This window comes from Equus quagga, chromosome 6, assembly GCF_021613505.1.
Source record: "Equus quagga isolate Etosha38 chromosome 6, UCLA_HA_Equagga_1.0, whole genome shotgun sequence".
In the NCBI taxonomy this organism is placed as follows: Eukaryota; Metazoa; Chordata; class Mammalia; order Perissodactyla; family Equidae; genus Equus; species Equus quagga.
In genome coordinates, this window is record NC_060272.1 from 50,332,255 (window position 1) to 50,342,895 (window position 10,641).

Below are 10,641 nucleotides of genomic sequence, written 5' to 3' on the forward strand. Positions count from 1 at the left end.
TTTATTTTTTCCTTGAAGACCACTGTTCCAAAAGGTCACGAACTGCCCAAAGCTTGTATCTGCCTGGCATTTCTTCTTTTGGAGAATTGCTCCTCTTCCACTTGTGGACCTGGTGGAGCTGTCCATGGTGCTCCGTTCCTAAACACATTTAAGGGGTGAGCATTTAACTCAGACTGTCTGATAGTTTCATATTCCCCAGACCACAGAGGTTTATTCAGATAAAAACATGTAACCAGAGCCAGGCTAATCAAAATCCTTTACAATTCTTCTCTGTAAGAACTAGTTAAAAAAAGCTATCAATTGCCTCTGAGAACTCATTAGTAGAAACGTAAAGTGATTTCACTTGAAGCAGTTTCAAGTGACTTTCTCTCTTAAACACAAGGAAAAAGACATTTACAGCACAAAAGCATGACACCAGTGTGTAGAGAGGAGTAGAACCAAGAGATGGCAAGAAGGAGAAGCCAAGAAAGTCCTGATCATATTGTTTGCTCCCTTTAGTTGAGCAATCTAAGATGGCCTGAAGCCATCCTTAGGCATCTTAGCTTTATGAGGCAACCTTGAGGTAGATTTCTGCCACAGAGATTTCTATAACACTGAAATTTCCCAAGCAATCACCTCTTTCCAGGATCTTGCTCTACAGTTGATAACTCTATCAATGTCTGTTTCATCTCTCTTCTGCTTTAATATCAAAACAGAACACAGGTCCACTGGAAACACCCTCAGTTCAGGATGTTTTCTCCACAGAAGATTACAATATGGAGACATTCCTTCAACAGCCCCTCCCAGTTGTGCTCAAATAGACACAGTACAGGCGTGCAATAAGTTTATGATATATTTGCCTGAATCACTGAGGTGCTTTTAAATATAACATTTTGGATCTAGGTCAAGATGGTGGCATATGAGGACTCTGAACTCACTTCCCCCCATGGACACAACAAATTTACAACTACTCTTGAAACAATAACCCCTGAGAGAGAACTGAAAACTGGATAAAAAGAACCCCCACAGCAAGGGGCAGTGCTGACTGAGGTGGAAAAGGCATAAATTCTTTTCAGGAGAAGAGAAGGCCATATAGTAGCCATGATGCTTCACAGCTGGGAGCAATCATAAGGTACAAAGCTTTTTCTGGAGGAGTGGGGGATCTGAGAAGGAGAGCTTTGCCATAATAAGTAGCTTCTGGACTCAGGACAACTGAGACAAGTGTCATAATATCTGGCTTTGCTGGCTATTAACAATGGGGAATGTCTCCAGAAATGCCATCAGAAATAAGGGAAGGAAAAGGCTGTTCTCAAAGGGCCCATGCACAAATTCAGCCATTTTGAAAAGCAGCCTAAAATCATCAGAAAGAAAGGTACATAGTCCTTTGGTGAAAAGAAACTCACTCAGTAGTATCTGGGTGCACCTTAATGAGAGGTGAGACCTCTCCAGGCTGTGACCACTGCCCAGGGACTGACACATTGGCAGCAGTCATTATTGTGACCTTGTACAGGTATGCTGACACAGACACTGGCAGATGCCATTAGAGGTCTTCCCCTAACCTGCTAACACAGGTGTCTGCCCCACCCACTAGAACACTGGTTTAATCCAGCTCAGCCAGGGCAGGCAACCCTCCCTAGGGACTGGCCCCACCTAACAACAAGCCCTTGGGCAACTTGTGGGCCCACATAAGTGGAGTGTGTGGACTTCTACAATGGGGTGAGTGGGTACACCTATAAGGGGCAGGGCATGCAAAAGGGGTGGGCCTGCATTGGCAGAGTGTGTGGGTCCTCTGCAGCATGGTGAGTGAGTCCTTGTCAGTGGGTTGAGGAGTACACATGGGGCAGAGCTGCACTGATGGAGTGTGTGGCTGTGGGCAGTGGGGCTTGTCAGCTGCAGCAGACTTGTTCTTCTCAAAAATCCAAATAGGAGATCAGCACTTTCCAACACCTGAAACAGTTGTGCTGCATGCCTGGGGCAAGCCCCACCTATGCACACTCCTGAGAGGGCTGACAACAGCCCTGCAGGCCAGAGGTCTATAGCAATTGTAAGCCCCTGAGTCTAGCAACCAGCCACACTGGGGGCCTACTGACTTAACAGAAAAACTGCAGCAGAAATGTGTTATTAGACCTTACAGCCAACTATGCTATGGCTCCCTACACCCAATAAAGTGAGTGAAGGGACCATAGCAGCCACACACAGCTGAGCATTATAATCAGCTGGCCAGCGGGACAGCCTAGGCTTCCTTTGCATCTTCAGCAAGAAGAACTCTGCCACAACAGAAGAACACAAATAGCCCACAGAAGGGATGCTCTTGGAACACTTGGAACTGTTGATGAGAGGGAAGCACACTCCTGGCCTCATAAGGCATCTCTTACATAAGGCCACTTCTCCAAGATTGGGAGACATAGCCAATCTACTTAATACATAGATGTAAGCACAGAGAAAAAGGCAAAATGGGGAGACAAAGGCATATGTTCCAAATAAGAGAACAAGACAAATCCTCAGAAAAACTACTAAATGAAACAGAGATAAACAATCTACCTGATAAAGAGTACAAACTAATAGTCATAAGGATGTTCACTGATCTTGGGAGAAGAAGGGATGATTTATTGAGAACTTCAACAAAGAATTGGAAAATTAAAAAAGAACCAATCAGAAATGAAGAATAATGGAAATGAAAAATTCACTAGAGGGACATAATAATAGAGTAGATGATACAGAAGGATGGATCAGTGAGCTAGATGAAAGATGAGAGGAAATCACCCAAGCTGAACAAATAAAAGAAAAAAGAATTAAAAAGAATGAGGACAGTCTAAGGGACCTCTAGGACAAAATCAAGCACACTAATATCCATATTATAGGTGTCCCAGAAGGAGAAGAGAGAGACAAAGGGGCAGAGAATCTACTTGAAGAAATAATAGCTGAAAACTTTCCTAACCTAAGGAAAGGAACAGACATCCAGGTATAGGAAGCACAGAGAGTATCCAACAAGATAAACCCAAAAAGGTCCACACCAAGGCACATTATAATTAAAATGTCAAGGGTAAAAGATAAAGAGAGAATACCAAACTGCAAGAGAAAGGAAACAAGTTACATACAAAGGAAACCCCATAAGGCTACCAGGTGACTTGTCAGCAGAAACCCTATAGGCTAGAACAAGTGGCACAATATAAAGTGCTGAGAGGAAAAAACCTACAGCCAAGAATATCCTACCCAGCAAGGTTATCATTCAGAATGAACGGAGAAACAAAGAGCTTCCCAGACAAGGAAAAACTAAAGGAGTCTGTCACCAAGAGAATAGCCTTACAAGAAATACTAAAGGGAATTATCTAATTGGAAAAGAAAAGAGCATAAATAGGAATAAGAAAATTATCAAAAAAAAAGGAAATAAAATCACTGGTAAAAGCAAGTATACAGTGAAGGTAGCAGATCACCAACTATGAAGCTAATACACAGGTCAAAAGACAAAAGTACTAAACTATCTATTTCCATGATAACATGGTAATGGATATACATGCACAAAATAAGGGATTAGATATATATCAAGACATAAAATGTGGGAGAAGGGGAGTAAAAGAGTAGAGTTTTTAGCAAGAGGTCAAACTAAAGAGACCATCAACTTAAAGTAGATTGCTATATATGTAGGTTATTGTATATGAACCTCATGATAATCATAAACCAGTGACCTATAATAAATACAAAAAAATTAAGAGAAAGGAACCCAAACATAATACTAAAGAAAGGCATCAAGCCACAGGGAAAAGAGAAGAAGAAAAGAACAGAGAAGACATCTAAAATAGCCAGAAAAATAGTAACAAGAAAGCAAGAAGTACATTCTTATCAATAGCTACTTTAAATGTCAACAGACAAAATGCTCCAGTCAAAAGACATAGGGTGGCCTATTGGATAAAAAAATAAGACCCATATAAATATAGTATACAAGAGACACTCTTCAGACCTAGAGACACTCACGAACTAAAAGTGAAGGGAAGGAAAAAGATACTCCAAGTAAATGTCAATGAAAAGAAACCTGGGGTAGCAATACATATACCAGATAAAATAGACTTTAAAATAAAACCTGTAACAAGAGATAAAGAAGGGAACTACATAATGACAAAGGGAACAATCCAACAAGAAGCTATAGCACTTGTACATATTTATACACCCAACGTAAGAGCACCTAAATATATAAAGCAGTTATTAACAGACATAAAAGGAGAAACAGACAGAAACAAAATAATAGTAGGGGACTTTAACACTCCATTCACCCCAATGGATAGATCATCCAAACAGAAAATCAATAAGGAAACATTGGCCTTAATGACTCCCTAGACCAGAAAGATGTAGGAGACATATACAGAACATTCCACCCCAAAATTGCAGAATATAGTTTCTTTTTGAATGCACATGGAATGTTCTCCAAGATAGGTAACATATTAGGCTACAAAATATGTCTCAACAAATTTACGAAGGTTGAAATAATACCAAGCATCTTTTCTGACCACAACAGTATGAATCTAGAAATCAACTAGAAAATTGGAAAAGCCACAACTATGTGGAGAATAAACAAATGCTACTGAACAATAATTGGGTTAACGAAGAAGTCTAAAGAGAAATCAAAAAATACCTGGAGACAAATGAAAATGAAAACACAACATGCTAAAATTTATGAGATGCAGCAAAAGCAACTATAAGAGAGAAGTTTATAGCAATACAGGTTTAGCTCAACAAACAAGAAAAGGCTCAAGTAAACAATCTAACAGTGCACATAAAGAAAGTGGAAAAAGAAAAACAAATAAAACCCAAAATCAGTAGAAGCAAGAAATAATAAAAATCAGAACAGAAATAATTGAAGTAGAACTAAAAAAAAATAGAAAAAATCGAAGAAATGAAAAGCTGTTTTTTGGGAGAGATAAATAACATAGACTTATCAAGAAAAAAAGAGAGAAGTCTCAAATAAATAAAATCAGAAAGGAAATGAAATGAAAGAGGAGCTATTAAAGGAGATATTAAAATGGACAACTCAGAAGTACAAAAGATTACAAGAGAATACTATGAAAAGCTATACACCAACATATTGGATAATCTAGAAGAAATGGATAAACTCTTAGAATCATACAACCTTCCAAAACTGAATCAAGAAGAAGTAGAGAATTTGATTAGACCAATCACCAGTAAGGAGGTCAAAGCAGTAAGCAAATACCTCCCAAAAATAAGAGTCCAGGACCAGATGGCTTCCCTGGTGAATTCCACCAAATATTAAGAGAAGAATTAATACCCATCTCTTTCAAACTCTTCCAAAAAAATTGAAGAGGAGTGGAAGGTTCCTACCTCATTCTACAAAGCCAGCATTACCCTGATACTAAAACCAGGCAGGGATAATACAAAAAAAGAAAATAACAGACCAATATCACTGATGAACATTGAATCAAAAATCCTCAACAAAATACTAGCAAATCAAATACACAATACATTAGAAAGATCATACACCATGATCAAGTGGGGTTTATTCCAGGGATGCTGGGATGGTTCAACATATGCAAATAAATCAATGTGATACACCACATTAACAAAACGAAGAATAAAAATCACACGATCATCTCAATACATGCAGAGAAAGCATTTGGCAAGATACAGCATCTATTTATGGTAAAAACTCTGAATGAAATAGGTATAGAAAGAAAGTACCTCAACATAATAAAGGCCATAGATGACAAACCTACAGCTAATATCATTCTCAATGGAGAAAAACTGAAAGCTATTCTTCTAAGAAAAGGTAAGGATGCCCATCTTTGCCACCCTTATTTAACATAGCATTAGAAGTCCTAGCCAGAGCAATCAAGGGAGAAAAAGAAATAAAAGGGATATGGATCAGAAAGGAAGAAGTGAAACTGTCACTATTTGCAGATGACATGATTTTATATATAGAAAATGCTAAAGAATCCACCAAAAACATTTAGAAATAATAAATGAATACCATAAAGTTGCAGGATACAAAATCAACATACAAAAATCAGTTGTATTTCTGTACACCAACATCAAAGTAGCAGAAAGAAAAATTGATAATACAATCACATTTATAATTGCAACAAAAAGAATAAAAATCCAGGAAAAAATTTAACCAAAGAGGTGAAAGTCCTGTATACTGAAAACTATAAAACGTGGTTGAAAGAAATTGAAGACATAAATAAATGGGAAGATATTCTGTGCTGTTGGATTGGAAGAATTAGCACAGTTAAAATGTCTATACTTCCTAAAGCAATCTATAGATTCAATGCAATCCCTATCAAAAGTCCAATGACATGTTTCACAGGAATAGAAGAAAGAATATTAAAATTTATATGAAACAACAAAAGACTCTGAATAGCCAAAACAATTCTGAGAGAAAAGAACAAGCTGGAGGCATCACAACCCCTGATTTCAGAATATACTATAAAGCTATAGTAATCAAAACAGCATGGTACTGACACAAAAACAGACACACAGATCAATGGAACAGAATTGAGAGCCCAGAAATAAACCGAAACATTTATGGACAGTGAATTGTTGACAAGGGAGCCAAGAATATACGATGAAGAAAGAAAATTCTCTTCAATAAATGGTGGTGTAAAAACTGGACAGCCACATGCAAAAGAATGAAAGTAGACTACTATCTTACACCATGCACAAAAACTAACTCACAATGGATTAAAAACTCAAATGTAAGACCTGAAACCATGAAACTTCTAAAAGGAAACATGGGTAATATGCTCTCTGCCATTGGTCTTAGCAGCATATTTTCAAGTACCATGTCTGACCACGCAAGGAAACAGCAGAAAAAATAAACAAAAGGGACTACATCAAACTAAAAATCTTCTGCACAACAAAAGAAACCATAAACAAAATGAAAAGACAACCTAACAATTGGGAGAAGATAGTTGCAAACCATATATCTTGTAAAGGGTTAATATCCAAAAACTCATACATCTCAACAACAAAAAAACTAACATCCCAATTAAAAAAGGGGCAAAACATCTGAACAGACATTTCTCCAAAGAAGACATATAGATGATCAATAGGCACATGAAAAGTTGTTCGACATCACTAATTTTTAGGGAAATGCGAATCAAAACTACAGTGAGATATAACCTCACTGTCAGAATGGGTATAATTAACAGGACAACAAATAGCAAGTTTTGGAGAGGATGTGGAGAGAAGGGAACTCTCATACACCATTGGTGGGAGTGCAAAATGGAAAACAGTATGGTGATTCCTCAAAAAAATTAAGAATAGAACTACCATATGATTCAGCTATTCCACTGCTGGATATTTATCTAAAGAAGATTAAAACACAAATGTGTAAAGATACATGCACCCCTATGTTCATTGCAGCATTATGTACAATAGCCAAGACTTGTAAGTAACCTAGGTGCCCATTAAGGGATGAATGGATAAAGAAGATGTGGTACATATATACGATGGAATACTACTCAGTTGTAAAATAGATGAAATCTTGTCATTTGCAACAACATGGATGGACCTTGAGGGTATTATGCTAAGCCAAATAACTCAGAAGGAGAAAGTCAAATACCGTATGATCTCACTCATAAATAGAAGATAAAAACGACAGCAAACAAACACATAGAGACAGAGATTGGATTGGTGGTTAGCAGAGGGTAAAGGGAGAGTGAGCATGGTGAAAGGGCTGATTAGGCACATGTCTGTGGTGATGGATGATCACCAGTCTTTGGGTGGTTACCATGATAATCTACACAGAAATCAAAATACAATGATGTACAACGGAAATTTAGATAATGTTATAAGCCATTGTTACCTTAATAAAAAAAATTACATTTTTATGCTTGATTCTAACATTCTAATTACAAAAATGCGGAAACTATATAATTTCATGTATAAAATGAAAAAGTTCTTTTCCGATTTTACCCTTATTTGCAAATAAATTTTAAGAGAAATTTGGACTAATCCTCCTCTCTTTTTACTTTACATAATTTTCTATTTAATGTTCATTATCCAGCCATGTACTTTAATACTTAAGTTTTAGTTTAGAAGATATTATCAGCAACCTATTTCCATTTTATAAATTATATACATACATGCATATATAGAGAAAGCTGTATATTCCTCTAAATTTTTCAGGAAAAGTGTTGAAATCTTTCTTGAATATTCAGGGTTGTTATTCTGAGAAGCAATTTTGTAATTGTGCTGGAATTCCTACAGCTACAGCCTTGAAGTCTACTGTGTGGTCCAGGATCACTTAACCTTGTGCAAAATTATCTCCGATTGTCTCTTTTTGTGTTTTCGTGTTCCCCTCTTTTTGTCATCAAGGATCACTTCCTAATAGTGTACTAGTTTATTTTCTCTCAGGATTTCTTCCTTTCCCTTGTTATTTTCCTGTGTGTCATGTTTATGCAATTGGAAACTGAATTACTAAGCTAATGAGAATTATCTTTAAATTAAAAGTAAATAACCTTCAAGGGAAAGATTGAGAGATAATAGAGATAATGGCATGATAAAATTGTTTATCTTTTAGTAAATGGATATTAAGACAATTATTTTAATTCTTCAGAATTTTTTTAAGCTGAGTTCATGTGGGTGATATGTTGCTGTATTTCATTTCTCATGTAACTAAGTACATTCAAATATATCTATAGATCTAACACTTCCTAACTATTCTAGGAACTATTTCTCTCAATGCTAGCATAAATTATTGGTTGATCTCTAGTTTAATATGCTTTAAAAAAAGTAGATAGTTTTTGCAGAGATTTTTACATTTCCTTATCCTTTCATTACTGAAATTATCAAGAATCCATTGTGAGTGCTCTTGATATTTTGATTTACTTTTGGATGCAGAGCAAAGTCTTCAGGAGTATTTATACTGGACTTGAGTCAGCAAGCACAGGTGAGCAAAAACCACAGGCTCAAAGCCAACTAGTACCTTTATTCACTGTAAATTCTCCTTTTGAAGGTGTTTTTCCCTCCTTACTTTCACCATCCCTTCAAAATGTATAAGAATTAATTGGTGATCTGTCAATCATAATTCTTTGAGAAGGAGTGGCAGAGGAGATAAAGACAGGTTACAGTAGACTCATGGATCTCATTGCATTTGTGTATTACCTTTATATGATAGTCCAAATCCTGACACTCATGTGCAATATTAAAAATATAAAACAAGCACCATCAAAAATCAAAAGTTAATGCTGCTATAGGCATATTGCCAGTTTGAGCCATTTACTGCAGAGCCATAGGTCTCTGAGGTTTTTAAATGACTGTAGCGTGTGGCACTGCTTGAAGGAAAGCCCATCTAGGATATCTCTTCACTCTCTACTGAATTACTTAGAACTAGAGAAATGAAATTCAACACAGGATTAGCATCATTCACTGCTATATCAGGAATTATCTAGCTGTGATAGCTCTGAGAAATATAACATGAACACTAGAGCATTACCTGTTCTAAGAAAGAATTTCATGAGAAATGCAGAAAATGAGGTTCTATGGACAAATAGTGCCTTTATTTTTCAATATGTACCTATTAATGATATTTCTTAAACCGATTTTAGAGATGTACTTATATCTATAATGTCTATATTACTTAAGAATAAATTAAACATTTCAAATAAAACTGCAGATTGGAATGCAAAATAGCAAATCAGAGAATATAGATTTAATACAGGAAGTAACATTTGAACAATATTTGCCAAGATTTATTTACATCGTTGACTTCCAAAAATTTACTTTTAATAGTCAAATTTTAATTTTTTATATTTTTAGTATTTTCTTCAAGGTCTAAAAATATATTTTAAAATATTCCAAAAGTTGAGTGATAAACATTTTAAAACAAAATGATTATTTTGCTTAATGATCACGCTAATTCAGATAATTCCATGTTTAAATAACACATCACATATTCGATATTTTAATTTTTATCATTAACTGTCTTTATGCGTAAAAGTACAATTTTAAATAATTATTTGAAAATGAGTACAGGGGTACTTCGGAGATATTGCAGGTTCAGTTCCAGACCACCGCAACAAAGCAAATACTGCAGTAAAGTGATGCAGACAAATATTTTGATTTCCCAGTGCACATAAAAGTTATGTTTACACTATATCATAGTTGATTAAGTGTGCAACAGCATTACGTCTAAAAAAAGTCATACCTTGATTTAAAGATACTTTATTGCTGAAAATGCTAACCACCATTTGAGCCTTTAGTGAGTCAAAATCTTTTTGCTGTTGGAGGGTCTTGCCTCAATGGTGATGGTTGCTGACTGATCAGGGTGGTGGTTGCTGAAGTTTGGGGTAGCTGTGTGAATTTCTTAAAATAAGACAACAGTGAAGGTTACCACGTCGATTGACTCTTCTTTACATGAACAATTTCTTTGTGCCATGCAATGCTGTTTGATAGCATTTTATCCGCAGTAGCACTTCTTTCAAAATTGGAGTCAATTCTCTCAAACTCTGCTGCTGCTTTATCAACTAAGTTCATGTAATATTCTAAATCCTTTGTTGTCATTTCAACAGCATCTTCACCAGGAATAGATTTCATCTCAAGAAACCACTTTCTTTGCTCATCTGTAATAAGTAACTCCTCATCCATTGAAGTTTTATCATGAGACTGCAGCAATTCAGCCACATCTTCAGGCCCCACTTCTAATTCTAGTTA